Source organism: Rattus rattus, chromosome 12 (genome assembly GCF_011064425.1).
Source record: "Rattus rattus isolate New Zealand chromosome 12, Rrattus_CSIRO_v1, whole genome shotgun sequence".
Lineage (NCBI taxonomy): Eukaryota > Metazoa > Chordata > Mammalia > Rodentia > Muridae > Rattus > Rattus rattus.
In genome coordinates, this window is record NC_046165.1 from 36915735 (window position 1) to 36930958 (window position 15224).

A 15224-nucleotide genomic window follows, 5' to 3' on the forward strand; every position below is an offset into this window, starting at 1 on the left:
TGCGTCTGCCTTTTAGCCCATTTTAAGGGTTCCAAAACTTTGTGATCAAAGGAAAGGACTAAAATAAATAACTCACCATGATTTCTATGCCCAATCCTCCTATAAAATAGAACGTAACAATAAATTGTTTATTCCACTCTGTGTTGGTTGATGTCAGTTGTCAAGGTGACAGGATCTATAATCACCTAAGTAAAAGGCTTCATGGCGTACCAGTGAAGAATTCTTTCATTTAGGTCAGCCTCTGGACATACCTGTGGGAAATGTTCTGAATTAGATTGGTCTTCGTGTCCTAGTGAAAACTTACCTACGTCAGGCAGTCAAAAGGCTCACTTTAACTGTGCAGCACCTTTCCATGGGCTAAGGTCCTGGACTGAATTGAGGCAGAGAGAAAGTGAGCTATTTACCAGCATGCATCATGCTCCTGACTGTGTATTCAGCATGACAAGATGCCTCTAGTCCCTACCAACAAAGCTTGCCTGCTCTGATGTTCTATACCCTTAGAGAGTGAATGGAAATTGTCTCTCCCTTTCTCAAGTTCGTTTTGTGGAGGAATTTACCATAATAACAGTAATTATGGCACATCCTTTTCTAGAATAAGGTTTATGTGTTTTTTGCTTCATGAAATTTTTAACATTGCTCTTTATTACTAGGCAATGAATAGCTAGAATCGATGCTAAAGAGAATTTGCCTCCACCCTTCTTGCAATGGGCAAAGAGATACCTTGGGCGATGGGGTTGTTCTTACATCAGCCAGGGGCAGAGCAGGTGACAGTCCTTTGTTCATCCTAGCTTGATACCTGGCTTGGTGGCCAAAGCTGTTTTATGCCTAGGATAAAAAACATCAAGTAATATCCAGGCAGCACAGCCAGGAGGAGGAAGACAGAGACCAGCTACCCACAGACCTACCCTCCAATTCACAGCACAGATGGGCCACAGATACATGTTTGCTGCCATACTACACAGCACAAAGGGTATCACCCAGGGGAAATCCGCTGAGTAGCTGGCCTGCAGTAGGAGCCACCACCATGTATGAGTACGTGTTGGTCAGATGGGAAAGAAAGAGAAGTGGAACAACTTGAGCATTATGAAGCGAGATGGAACTGAGAGTTGGGGTAGAAAGAAGTAACCTGCTGAGTGACTAGCCCTGTCATTTGGGTACATGGTAAAGCCCCAGCCTGAGCTGCCATTGAGGGTCATGTCTGGGTCTGTGGCTTTGTAGTTACAAGGGTCTGTGTTGATGTCCATGACTAACATTGCCACTAGGATGTCTCTGGTCAGGGCAATTGCTAGGAACCATGCAGATGTCCAGGGACTGTGCAAAACTGGCCCTGTCCCTCGCTGGCTGAAGCACTCGAGAGCTGGCTTCATCCTTCATCAACAGCAGCATTTGGGAACAGGGCCTGTACCCTAACCAGGCGTCAAAATGGAGCTGGCTATGGAAGCATGGATGTGGGTGAGCTGGCGCGAAGGGCATGAGAGCAAGGAGATCTGACTCTGCTTCACGCCAATGGCAGCATGGAGTGGCTTAGCTAGAGCAGTGCAGAAGAGCTTGCCCTGGTGGTGAGGATGAGGGAGAGGCTGGTGCATAAGGGAGATCCAGTGTGCTGACCAGTTCAGCTACCCAGCTACCACCCAGGTCCAGACCCAGAGCTCTGAATGGCCCTACCCCAACATCTACATCATCTGTGAATGGTTGTAACCAGTGACTGGGACAGTCCTGCTGGTCCAAAGCTACAGGATTTCCATGACATAGGGAAACAACAGAATAACCAGGAGTAGTCCCAAGGAGAATTCAAATATTGATGGTATCACAGAAGCCAGAGATCTTGAACCAGACTAATGGCTCACTGCAAGGAACACTTGCAAGTGACGATGTGTGGACAGAGGGGTGTACTGTGGGATATCCTCCACGATGAAATGTTTTCTATGCTTTTCGTTATTATTGTTGTTGTTCTTGGTGGTGGTGGTGGTGGTGGTGGTGGTGGTGGTGGTGGTTCTTTTTATTTTATTTTGGAGGGAAAGTTGCAAGAGTGAAGGTTAGATATGTGGGGATGAGGAAATGCATGATGTGAGACTCACAAAGAATCAATAAAATGTTGAAAAAAAAACACTTTGTTTCTGACAAAAGGTAGAAATGGGGATCAAACATGACAGAATAAAACTTTGCTTTTTAAATTTTCCTTAAGAATTTGTCTATAATCAGGCAATACATGCATTAACCTTGTTTTATGTTAGAACATTTTAAAATTCATGGTTTGTAAGTTTAAATCGATTTACACCCTGAGATATTTAACATGTTTGAGATATTTAATATTTCTTTCTCATTGAGTGAAATGGCTGTATGTACAATGAAAACTATTTCCAAACACTTTACTTCATTCAAATAAATATTTTTACAACAAAAAGAGTATTTGCTACACATCAAAGCATTTTAGAAATTTTATTAGCAAGGTTCTTAAGCAAATCAAGACATATAATATATTCCTCCATATTTTTAATTAGAAAACAGTTTAAAATCCATATCTTGCTTAATCTACTACCATCCTGAGGTTGTTTGTTTCAAACAAAACTATGCCTGGGAGTTGGAACATCTAACAATTTGTGCTAACGAACTGTGAGATTCAGTGTTCCAGGCTAGCACGCAGGCAATTAAACAACGTGTCATTTTGGTTAATTGTACAGATCACAGGAAATGGTGAGGAAGTGGTTTTCAGTGCTTCTGCCAAGTTCTGTTGCTCACACTATACACCATTGAGGCTTTGATCTCCTCAGGTTTGCGCCGATACAAAATTAACCAGTATTCATTGATAGACTGAGAACTTTCGTGCATTGTTTAAATATGATTGATTTGTTTTATTTTTTCCTACACCTCTGGAATTATTTTCATGCAAGCAGATTTGTATAATCCCATATCTTGCAATGGATTTGGAATTAAGTTTTTTGCTTTGAAGATAAATCCTGATTCTGAAAGAAAGAAATTCAGGACTGTCATATTTCCTACAAGAAGTTGTATAGTAGACTTGGATTCTGCTCAATAGATGGTTTAATGCATGAGTGTTTTTCACAACCACCTTCGTCTTACATTTTTGGGCTCTCAAATCCTGACAATACTACAAAGAAATGGCTTTGTCCATTTCAAAGTGCACGGAAGAAAAACAAATCAAGAAGCATTTCACTTGAGCTCTTCTGAATTCCAGCTGTGTTGTGTGCTTTCTCATAAAAGCAAACAGAATTGCGTGTCATCTCAGACAAGCTTGACAAACAAATCAGAAGGTCAGGCAGTACTCTCCCCAGGGCTTTGAAACAGCACTATCAGTCACGCTCATGACCAAATGGTGGCTGACCTTCTTAAACGCTAACACAACACATCTAGAGACCTAGCAATGTCCTTGTCAGGTTCTATGATTCCATATGTGGAAGAATTCAAAGAGATGTATTAGAGCAGGTGAGATTAATAACTCATAAAATGTGTGCTGTATACGTTATCTATTGTAGCAGCATATCCAAGGGACAAAATCATGACCATTGTCAGAACAGAAATCTCAAGACAGGTAACACATTAATCTCACACCAGAGATAAAGATATTCCCATGTATCCTGGAATACCTGTGAGTGCCTGCTAGGTACTTTTATCTGCAAAGCTTGGGATGTAGAAATCCAGGAACCATCTGTGAATGATAAGGTTAAAAATGATCCTAAGAGATCAGCTTCCACATCTTGGACATCCACCCACAAACAGCAAACAGTTCTGTATAGGAGACAGAGTTCATAGAAGAAGTGTTCTAGCCTTCTTGGTCTTCACTCCCTAAATTTATAGGTCAAGTACCAGATGAGTGTGTCCACTGAAATAAGTATAAAGCAAAAAGTAGAATGTTCTTGTGTTTTATAGCACGTAATCCATTCAAAAGGCCCAAGAGCTCCACTACTCCACTACTATATCTCTTCTTACTTGGGGATGGCATTAATAACCTTCTGCTAGCTGTAGCTCATTGATACTGGGTAGTTGGAACTAAAAGATATGGAAGTTCTAGCTTTACTACTCAGAAAAGCATGAACTGAGTCGATGGTCAGGAACCAGTTTCGTAGCCAGGCATAGCGTCACACTCCTGTTATCCCAATGCTAAAATAGTGAGATCACAAGTTAAAGACCAGTCTATGTTATATAGTGAGACTCAATCTGAGAGAGAGAGAGAGAGAGAGAGAGAGAGAGAGAGAGAGAGAGGAAAAGGAAAGAAAGAAAATCCAAATGCGTTTTTCCAGATAAGTGTAGCTACTATTCCTCACCAAAGAAACCTCACTTTACAGAAAATGAAGACCTCAACAAAGAACCACAACAGGATACAACACAAAAATCAACATATCATGGGAAGACCCGCCCCAATAGAAACATCTACATTAAAACTCCTGCATGTGTAACTCACAGAATATCTCAGAAGAGGGTACAGAAAGATTAGAAGAGGCAGAATACCAGGAACTTCTCCATCAAACAGTGGCTCCTAGAAATGTCAGTATAAATGAGACAAGACCAAGAGCAATATCAAATAGATATATTACTATAGAGGGGGCAAACTTCACAAGGTCCCAAATTAAGACAGAGAATTACAGACAAATAATGACTACTGGGAGAACAAAATAGCCTCTTGCAGTGATGCCCAACTCAGAGTGCCAGTTTTATACCCCACCACCAAAAATGGACAGACTCAGATAGATAGATAGATAGATAGATAGATAGATAGATAGATAGATAGATAGATGGATGGATGGATGGATGGATGGATGGATGGATGGATGGATGGATGGATGGATGGATAGATTTGTGTGTGAATATGCATGCATGCACATTTGTGTGTGTGTGTGTGTGTGTGTGTGTGTGTAACAAAAACAATCAAAGAAAAAAGCTACCAACTTGTGAGTAGTGGGGGATATGGCAGGTGTTTGAGGGATGACAACTGGAGAAAAGAACGGGAAGGAGGTAAAGTGATATAATTCTATTTTAATCCTTAAAGGTAAAAACCCAAAAATAATGTGTTTTTCTTTAGAGCAATAACCTCTCGAGTCTATCCTTGTATAAGATAAAAATATAAGAAAGTATCACTTTTGCAAGAATTTAAGAAAGCCCTAGTCTGCTAGTTATCAGTAATCCACAGAATGACTTTTCCATCCCTCTGACTATTTTTAAAGCAGGGACACATCTTTTTGAGCAGGCTAGCATTTTTCACCTCATCAATTCTTACTGCTCATTAAGGCATGATCAAGTCTGTGTTGGAGCTTCATTTCTTTTAATTATTTTCTCTCTTCTTGCTCAACATCCCTCACATTACAGTATCATTTCAAACTTACAGACACTGTAAACTATCAGCAGTGGTTAATACCTTGTTAATATCACCCACTGCATTTCATATTTAATTTCTATACTCAGGCTTCAGAAAAGTTTTTACAAAAGTAACTGCTGGTGAGATTCTTGTTCCTACTTATGGGTAAGCATATACAAATATACATACTTAAGCACATTAAGGCACACATGTGCCTCTCAGACCCGAGCTCCCACTTTCCCATGACCCACTTCTTTCTTAGTCTACTAACATGAAATTTTTCCCTGGAAAGAAAATATAGGACTTTCAAGTAGATTATTTCTCCACAGTAGAGCTCATGACAGAGACCTCTTACCCAACTGCTATTTTAGGTCTGTGACAGAGGCAAGCACAGAAAAGGATTCTAGAATGATTATTGCCAGAGATAGGCAGCAAATTATTTCATTGTCATATTTCTCTGGGTTTGTGTGCTCTCAGCAAATTTGGAGCATCTATGAAATTGATGTGAGTTTCCCACTGTGGTGTCATGTGATAACCCTTGTATGAAATGCCATTTACTTGCATGTCTGCCCCATAGAATTGACGATCCCTGAAATCATAGTGTCTTAACCTTTTCTGTTTGCTTCAGAACTAAGCACTAAAAATAACCTTTGCAGCACAATTACCTAGAGTTTAACAAGGAATATATTTACAAGTCCTTCCTTAAGCTTCTGAATCATTGTCTCTGGGAATTTGGACCAAGAAGCTATCAAATATTCAGTGCAGTTTTAAGAATTATTGTTATATACCATATAGATTTATAATAATTATAACTAATATTTGCCCAGTCCTACTACAGAGAAGGATTGATAAATTCGACGCATCGCACACCTCAGGACAAGGCAGTTAAAATGAACTATAACGTAGGTGTAGTGCCTAAAATTGTGTGGTACTAATAGCCTCAGACAATGCATAAAGACTCTGGGCACACAAAACACATAGAGAAAAAGAGGATGACACCTCCAGTCTTCTTCGGTCCTTATGGCTTCGAATTTTTACAGTTCATAGTTACATAGTTCACTTAGGAATCAAAATAAAAGTCCATGTACGGACATTTAAAGAAAAAACGTGTTTATAGTTTATCTCCAAAACTCTTTGAGTGTCAGAAATCATGGCATACCATTCAGTGTAACTTGCCAACATTATAGCCTTAGATTTCCTATGTAATCAGCTTTTAACAACCTAAGATGCTAACACACAATTTTAATTTTATGTATGCTTCCATGACCTTAACTTATACTCCTCTCCTTTAGATCTCTCTCTCTCTCTCTCTCTCTCTCTCTCTCTCTCTCTCTCTCTCACACACACACACACACACACACACACACACACACACACACACACATCATTTTGCTAAAAATGGCTGAGGGTTGAAAACAACTTTACATCTAATGACTGTAGTTTCCTTTCTTGGGGCTTATAAGTATGACCTTGAGTATCTGAAAAAACACATCTAACCTCTCCTTCATAGCCTGTCACTTCCAAATATAACAAAACCAGCACTTTAGCCAATGGCTGAAGGGTTGGGAAATGGGTGCAGGTGGTATCTTGCTGAAGTAGACTTCCTAATGAATTGATCTGTATACAAGAACTGCAAAACCAGTGCTAGCATTCAGGAAACATGAGAATCCAGGGCTGAAAGAATTCATTCTTGTAGCAAGATTTGTGTTCTGCTAGAAACATCACAGGCTGTAGTTTCGCACTGAAAGGAAAGGGGTCCTTATGAGTACAGGGCAGTTTATCTAGACTAACACACTGGCTGTCAATGTTCCCTTATGTGCATTCCAATTCTCTACAGAACTACTTCAAGCTTTAACATGCTTGCTAAATACCTGAAGATAATGTTAACACACAAATTCTGATTGTACAGGTCTTAGAGTACACATGAACTTACAACAATAAGCTCCTTACTAATAGCAATATTACCTCCCTGCAGGTCATACTCAGAGTAGTCACCACAAAGGAATAGATACCTAATATAAAACAACTCCTGGCACATTTCTTTAAAGCCGATAACCATGCTGTAATACCTATATGCAGAATGTCACACAGTGAACTCAAGTAGGCGGAACACTTCCAAGGTTAGAGGGAAAAACTCACTTTGTCATTAATCTATCAATATAGATAAACTGCATGTGAAGAAATTAAATACTAGCCTCAGGTGATAATTGCAATATGTCTACCTTCCAATTATCTTCCCTAGCACTAATGAGTGTCTTAAACCTTCTTGAAATGTCCAGGAAGCAGTTTAAAGTTTCTCTCCAAGATAGTGAAGACAATGCTCTAGGACTCTATGCTACACGAAAATGCTAAGTGTGAATAACAAGCTGCTTCCACACAGAAGGGTCTCTAAGATCATCTGAGTCACCCGTGGACAATGGGAATAAAATGTAAGGGAACCATTGCTTTCGGTAGTGTGGAAAAGTTATGGACATCTTGGCTTTACTCTGATTGCCTCTTGCATGCTTTGCTCACGGATAATTTTTTTCATAATTCTAAATTCACATGTTTTCATAACAACCTTTGCAGGGATTCTTTCATTTAATGTTAGTCCAAAATTCTAAAATAAATAAATAAACAAGTTTTCTTTTTAAAAATTCTCTCTCTTTTTTTTTTTGAGATATGATCTTATAGACTCCAGCCTAAGCTGACACTCGTTATGTAGTCACAGATGTCCAGGAGTTTCTTATTCCTCCTTCCACCACCTACTGGGTACTACAGTCATGGTTTGCACCACAGTTCCTTCCAGGTTTAAGTCGTTTTGAGGACAGAAGTGATTCGAGGATGAAAAGGCTTTGTGATTTCTAGGCAAGCACAATACAAACTGAGCTAACTGAGCTACGCCCTGGCTCTTGATAATATTTCTTAATGTATTTGAGACTTTGCTTTTCAGATGGAAACTATAAAACTGGTAGAAATTTTCTTCAGCAAGTTTATTTTATTCCTTTGAGACAGATGAAAGTTTAACTCGGTCCATTTTGGGTCAAAATACAGCATGAATAAAAAAAAAATTTTGCATGTGAATAAAGGCATCCAAGCCAGACATGGGCCCAAATATATTAAGTTTACTACTTCTCTGGATGGCATGAAATCGTTGAGTCACTTTTATACATCCTTCTTCTGCCACCATGGTTTTATGACTGAGTAAGCTCCCTGAGGTCTGATGGAATAGTCTCACGGAAGACAAATTGAAGAAGCTGATTTAGTTTGATGAAGAGAAGCAGGAAGGTTTTTATACACTGTGTGTGTGTGTGTGTGTGTGTGTGTGTGTGTGTGGAGAGAGAGAGAGAGAGAGAGAGAGAGAGAGAGAGAGATTGATATAAAAAGATACGAGAGTCTAGTCAATTCCATCAGTATAAAACAAGTTAGCCAAACTGTGTCTTAGTAGGTTTAATCAGAACTGCATGTCTTATATCATTACATATTCATCACTATGACCAAAATTCTTGACGCAAATAACTTCTGACAAGAAATTACTTGTTTTCTCACTGTTTCTGAGGCTTCAGCCCATGGCTGCTAGGCTTTGAACAGAATAGCCTTCCCATTAGAGTATGTGGAGGAGGGAGTTCTTCCCTTCCCCTCCCTGCAGTCAGGAAGCTGAAAGCCGGACAGAAAGGCAGCAGAGACAATATTGCACCAGAGGCCTATTAATTCAGCTAGATCTCATCTTTGAAAGTTTCCAGAACCTCCCAAAATAACAACACTAGTTAGGGACCTGGATGCCTTATTGGAGACAGTCAAACCATAGCAATTTTCTTATGTCTCATCTGTCAAAGGAACAAATGTGCCTATGTTCATGAGATTATTCCCCTCTAATAAAGAAACTTGTAGCAGAATTGAAGTTGACAGCATAAGTAGGCTGTTACAGTTTTCTTCTTTTATACATGCATCATACAAGTGTAATTTTTGCTTAATTTAAACTTAGCTATTTAGTCAAAGCAGTGAGATACAGACAGTCGAAGTTAATCCTGAAAGTCTTTTGATGCGCAGTTCATTCTTGGCATGATGTTAGTTTTAATATTGATCTATTTACTTATTTATTTTCACATGAATAAGTGTTTTTCAATCATATATGTATGTGCACCAGATGCATGCCTGGCTCGCTAGGAGGTCAGAAGAGGATGTGGAATTCCCTGGAACTGGAATACCATAGTCATAAGCCCTATTATGTGGATGCCAAGGACAGAACTCAGGTTTTCTGCAAGAGCAGCAAGTACTCTAACCACTGAGCAGTCTCTCCAGTCACTGGCATGGTGTTCTTTGGCTTTCTCTCTTGATTCCCTGGCTCTGACATCACTGTAATAATTTCAATTGCCATCAGCAAAACTGACTCTTAATTTCCATTTAGGGCTTCAGTCTGTCACCTATCCTTCAATTGCAGCTCACTGCTGGCTTCCCTTGAATTTCTGTAACACCCTCGGGCACCATCAACCCAACAAAGGAATTCTGACTGTTACATGCATACTTTATCCTCTGGGGAAAAAATAATAAAATGAGAATTATTGAGTAAATTGAAGGGGAAAAAGAGAAAGAAGACAATGAAAGTTTTTGTTCAAGTGCTGGTCTTTCCTCCCTATATTCTCAAGGTCATGCTCTTCTTTCCTACAATCAACTTATGTTTCTAAATAGTTGGGGAGACAAAGTCTGGTACCTTCTCTTGTGGAACAATGGTATAGTGAATGTATAAAGGGAGATATATTATGGAGTCTTTTATCTGTAAAAAGTTAATGAAGTAGTAGAGATGGGAAGAAAACTATAATTTATAACTCTAACTATAACTTATAATTTCTAACACATGGAAATTAACACACAAAAATACCCAGAACATGTATTTTATGTCATCCCTAATACCTGAGGATTTAAGCCCCTTCTCATGTTCCATAAATTCTGGTGTGGGTTCTGGGATTCTACTTAGCTAACACATTTTGAAAGGTCTGAATTTTTAAATGTTGTCATTTGATTTTATATCCATGAGTGTTTTGTCTGCACAGATTTATTCAGAGCTTGTATAAGCAAGGTGACTACAGAGAACAAAAGATGACAATGGATCCCCTGGCCCCAGAAGTGGTATGGTTTTAACTCACCATGTGTGTGCTGAGAATTGAACCTTGGTCCTTTTCAAGAGCAGAAAGTGCTCTTAACCACTGACCGTCTCCACAGCCCAGAAAGGTTTGACTTAAACATAAATCTCAGCATGCAAACTAACATGAATGACTTTAGATCTTATTTCTATATGCATCTACAACAAAAGGTAGTAGAAAATTATAAGGTAATGCATTTTCTTCTGTCTTAATTGTTCTCGGTGTATTATGGTTGTTGCTAATATTAACTTGTTCAACTCCATGATTAGTCATTTCAACTTTCTTTTTTAAAGTGGACATTCTTTTTTTTAATCTCTAATCTTTTTTCCCAGTCCAGTCCTTATGCCACTCCTGGTTGGCCCTCCAACAGTTCCTCATCCTATTCTTCCTCCCCTCAACCCTTGGCTCCAAAAGGATGTCTCCACCCTTCCAAATCCTCCATCCCACCAGACCTCCACATTCCCTGGGGTCTCAAGTCTCAAGTTAGGTGCACCTTCTCTTACTGAGGCCAGACCAGACAGTCCTTTGCTGTATATGTGTCAGAGTATGATGCCTGGTTGGTAGCTCATTGTCTGAGAAATCTTGGGGATCTGGGTTAGTTGAAACTGCTGTCTTCTTATGGGGTCACCCTTCTCCTCAACTTCTTCAATCCTTTCCCTAATTCAACCACATGGGACTGACTTCAGTTCATTGATTAGGTGTAAGAATCTGCATCTTTCTCAGTCAGCTGCTTGTTGGGACTTTCAGAGTGCAGCCATGGTAGGCTCCTGTCTGCAATCCCGCCACAGCATCAGTAACAGCGTTAGGACCCCAGGACTCCCCTGGATTTGGACCTGTGTCACTGGACCTCCTCTCCCTCAGGCTTTTCTCCATTTTTGTCTCTGCAGTTCTTTCAGACTAGAACAATTCTGGGTGGCAGTTTTTGACTGGGGTGGCAACCCCATCCTTCCACTTGATACCCTGTTTTTCTACTGGAAATAGACTCTAAAAGTTCCCTCTCCACTGTTGGGCATTTTATCTAAGGCCCCTCCTTGGAATCCTGAGAGTCTCTTACCTCCCCGGTCCCTGGTACATTCTAGAGGGTCCCCCATCTCCCATCCCCCAAGGTGGCTTGTTGTCATTCATTCTGCTGGCCCTTGGGGCTTCACTCCTCTTCCTACCCCCAACATCTGATCATGTTCCCCTTTTCCCCCGTCTCCCTCTGTTCTCCCACCCAGGTCCCTCACTCCCTTTGAAACCCCCCTCCTGAGATTGCTTTCTTCTCCCTCCCAAGGGGGACTGAAGCATCCTCACAAAGTGGGTATTCTTAAATGCTGTCTACATAAGTACAATTTTGCACACCTATCTAAATCTTTTCCCGAAGAAGACTGATAACCATGCTGTTGGTCCCTAACATATGACTTGGTGATACTCTGACTTAGCTTGAGGTAGTAATAATATTCTATTCTATTCTATTCCATCCATCCTGGGTCTTCTAAGCAGGTACTTACCAGCCTGCCCCATAATTCACCAGTCAAATACTGATAGAGTACTTCCCTTTCAGCATTTGTCACCAAGTTCCATTTACAGAGAGTGCCACACATCAACAAGAAATAATTCACTTGAGCTTGCTGTGAAATAATTCTGAACCTCCTGGTGTTGGGTCAGCAGCTGGCAATTTTCCATTTCAGCTGCCACTCTGGTTTCCTAGATTCATCTCTGATATCACAAGATGCCTTTGATCTCTACTCTCTGCTTGGGTGACTCTAACCTTACATCAGATGAGAAGCCTATAGGTTCTGAATAGGCTTTTGGCACCAGGACACTTTAAAGTTAAAGGCAAGATTCTGAATAATGCAATTCATTTATTGCTTTGAGATTAAAGAGTCTTTTGCGCTGCGCAAAGAGAAAAATACAATTCTTTATCAGCTATAAAATTTTTCGAATGGAAAAAATTTCATGATCACTTCCGCCAACAGAACTTCTGAAGTGACTCCATAAGGGTAGTTTTGCCGAGGGGATCAGCAAAACAATAAAAAATAAAAGAACAAAGCCACACTGAGGTAATTCTGGCACATAACAAAACAAACTTCCTTGACTGCTCCAGATGGGTATGCCTTGCTATCCTAGTTAAGTTTCTATTGCTGTAATGAACACCATAACCAAAAGAAACTGGGAGAAAAGGCAGCTTGCAGTGATATCATGGCAGAAATGCAAGGCAGGACCTAAGGTGTGCTGCTTACTGACTTGCTATCTCTGGCTTGCTCAGCTTGCTTTTGTATATAAACCACATACCAAATGGTTGAACAGCTCATGGTTGGCCCTTCTACACTGTCAGTGATCAAGAAAATACCCTCGCAATGACCTATCTGCCAATCTGATGGAGGCAATTACTCAGTTGAAATTAGATATGTGTGTGTTGATTCAAATTGAGAAAGCCTAAACGGTACACTTTTGCATGACTTCATGCTTTGGTAACATTCCTGTGTACTTAATTCTATGTTTGTCCTGCGTTGACCAATTAGGAGAGAAAGAACATTGTCAAGAAAAGTGTCCTTGTTTGGCTCATAAAAGCAGCATAAGGAAAAATTCCCAATCTCAAATCTTTTAAATGTTTTAATTCGTTGGAAATATTGTAGCAATTTTCTTGATGTTTTATAATAATTTTAAAAACATTAACAATGGACTTAAATGTATGACATCTTATATAAAACCGGATCTCTTTTATCTCCATTTGTGTGTACACATGTGCTCCCTTATACAGTGAACCTGAGATTAATGTGCCTGTCACAGGACATTGACTCTACTGCAACTGGTTCCAAAGAGCTAGGAATCCTGGCAACATACACAACATATAACAGTTATATAATTAATGTCTCTTTTCATTTTTGAGATGCTATGTACATCATAAAGAATATAAATAAATTTAAAACAAATGTAGGAGTAGCAAAGCACCTAGATGATGAATTTATATTGCCTATACTTTTTAAATTAAAATATAGTAGTCCCCTATTTATATTTTTAAACCATTTAAACCATAGTTATCCTTTTTAGAATATAAATTTTCCAACTACTTGCGGTTATGACATTATGAGTTTAAAAACCAGAAAGATTAGAAATCTAGATTTATTGTTGAGTATTTAGCTGAAACAAGCTACTTAACTTCATGAGGTCCAATTCTTGTCCTTTTCAACATCTTAAAGGCAGTATCTGTTTCTTAGGTAGTGTGGGTACTGAGAAAGATAATGCATATAACACAGTTAGCATACTGCTGAGCTCATATTCTATGTTCCACAAGAAGATAAAATTTTCAAAGTTCACCACTTACTTAGAATTATATGGAAAGATTCCAAATATGTAGCTGACATCAAAAAAATCATTTTAATGACATTTATAGGCATTTATTGAGCTCTACTCTGTTTTAAGCACCATCTAGTTATATGAACTATAAAGAATACTGCACACAGCTTCCTCCCAATAAACTCACACATCTCTCCAAAGATCTTAGATCACAATTAATCTATTCCTTAAAAATATAGGCAATGAAAAACATGTATATCCATTCTTTTGTGATTCTCCATTAATCTGCAGAATTGTTCTCTACCAAATACCCTAGACCCACTGCAGTTGACTGGCACTCAGGGATCCCACAGTTGCATCATCACTACCCAGAGTGGACAAAAGCAACCAAAAAGGTGGAACATGTACCTAACAAAGTCAAGAACATATATCTACACCAAGATACATGTCAAATATAATTGCAAATATTTAGATCCCAGGGCAAAGACAATCTTGATAATCCAATGCAATATGCTTCTTCCAAAGCAAGCAATTCTATTGACCCTGAAAAAGGCAATTCAGCTGAAGCATAAGACAACTTCAAACTAGATGTTATGATGTGTTCAAGGACTTTAAAGAGGGACACATAATAATCTAAATGTACAAAACAAACAAAGGATATTAAAAGTAGCAAAAGAAAAGTACCAAGTCACATATAAAGAAAAGCCCTATACATAGTCTCCTTACTTTTCAATGGAGGCTCTGAAAGCCAGAAAGGACTGGACAAACAAGAGCCAAAAATTTACACAGGCTACCAAGACATGTGAGCAAAACTATCAATCACAGTCAGAGGAGGAAAAAATATTTCATGATAAAGGCAAGTTTAAATAATTTATGTCTATCAATCAAGATTAACAGAAGACGGAAGAAGGAAAGAGGCAGAAGAGAAGGATAACTCCATCCAAGAAGAGAAAATGAATAAATAATCCAGAAAACTTAATCAAGAGAATGGGACAATGCACAACAACAAATAACAAAAACACTGCTCAGTAACAACTCTAAATATTAATGCTCTCAACTACTGAAAAGCAATCTATAGATCCAAAACTCTAACACAATTCTTCACAGATCATGAAAGAAGAATTTTCAGCTTCATCAAGAATCACACACACACAGGGGATGTTTGCCCGGAAACCGGGAAAGGGAATAACACTCGAAATGTACATAAGAAATACTCAAGTTAATTTAAAAAAAAAAAGAATCACACACACACACACACACACACACAGACACACACAGACATACACACAAAAGGAGGAAGAGGAGGAGGAGGAGGAGGGGGAGAGAGGAGGAGGGCTAAAAAAATACTGAATAATAAAGGAAATACTAGAGGTTTCACAATCCCCATTTTCAAGTTGTACTGCCAAGTTATGATAATAAAAACAACATGTTATTGGGACAAATAAAACAGACATGTTGATTAAAGAATCAAATATGAGACCTAGATAAGTCCTCACAGCTATGGATACTTGATC

At 39.1% G+C, this 15224-nt stretch overlaps 1 non-coding gene across 1 annotated transcript; it reads left to right on the plus strand.

The window, feature by feature from the left end:
- The first annotated feature begins 694 nt into the window (after positions 1-694).
- LOC116914112 lies at positions 695-838 on the plus strand. Its single transcript, XR_004389677.1, has one exon. It is a non-coding gene; the product is annotated as a small nucleolar RNA SNORA48 (small nucleolar RNA).
- The last annotated feature ends 14386 nt before the right edge of the window (positions 839-15224 follow it).